Source organism: Monopterus albus, unplaced genomic scaffold, assembly GCF_001952655.1.
Source record: "Monopterus albus unplaced genomic scaffold, M_albus_1.0 scaffold264.1, whole genome shotgun sequence".
Taxonomy (NCBI): Eukaryota; Metazoa; Chordata; class Actinopteri; order Synbranchiformes; family Synbranchidae; genus Monopterus; species Monopterus albus.
Genome location: NW_018128144.1, coordinates 84530 through 85186, shown reverse-complemented (window position 1 = coordinate 85186; position 657 = coordinate 84530). Strand labels below are relative to the sequence as shown.

The window sequence follows — 657 nt, the reverse complement described above, 5'->3', positions numbered from 1 at the left end:
TCTATATGTATGCCGTATGTGTAAGCTGATTCAACGCAACTAAGAGCGTTTGAGCAGACAGAATTGTGGAAATGCATATACATCATGTGTAGCAAGCTTTCATTGGTTAATCATAACATTAGGGGGTAACTAATACACAGAAGAACACAAATATTCCCTTGCATCCTATTGCAATCATAAACCCCACTCAACAATGAGAATTTAAGTTAGCATTATTGATTACCATTAACACTTACCAAACGTAATTATCAAAACTCAATTACCAAAAATCAATTAACAAACTATGAGTTCACACCACCTACGTGTACGCAAGAATATATCAGTATGTATTAACCTTTAACCATTTTATGTAGGATCCACGGTCTTCACTCCGGTCCATGGAGCTCTTCAATCTCTCACTCACCGGGCTCAGTGAGGGAGATCAGGGGAATGGATTCCCAGGGGCCATGGGATTGTATCCATTCATAGGCAGGGGGCTGAGGATATCTATTATCAATGGCAGTGGTAATGCACTTGAGACAGAGATGCCTGATGCAGGGGATGCATCCGCATCCACACAAGGTCAGCAGTGTGACTGCTGCCACCAAAGATGTAAGTGCAGATCACTAAATTTCTCCACTTGCCAAAAGTATTGGTAAACCAATCTTCAATGTAATT

The 657-nt window shown here is 40.8% G+C and overlaps 1 protein-coding gene across 1 annotated transcript in view; it reads left to right on the top strand.

Annotated features, from left to right (window-relative positions):
• Positions 1-657, top strand: part of LOC109972649 (glutamate receptor ionotropic, kainate 2-like) — a gene marked incomplete at its 3' end in the record, with an annotated part of 259232 nt that overhangs the window by 210229 nt on the left and 48346 nt on the right. The window lies entirely within an intron of this gene.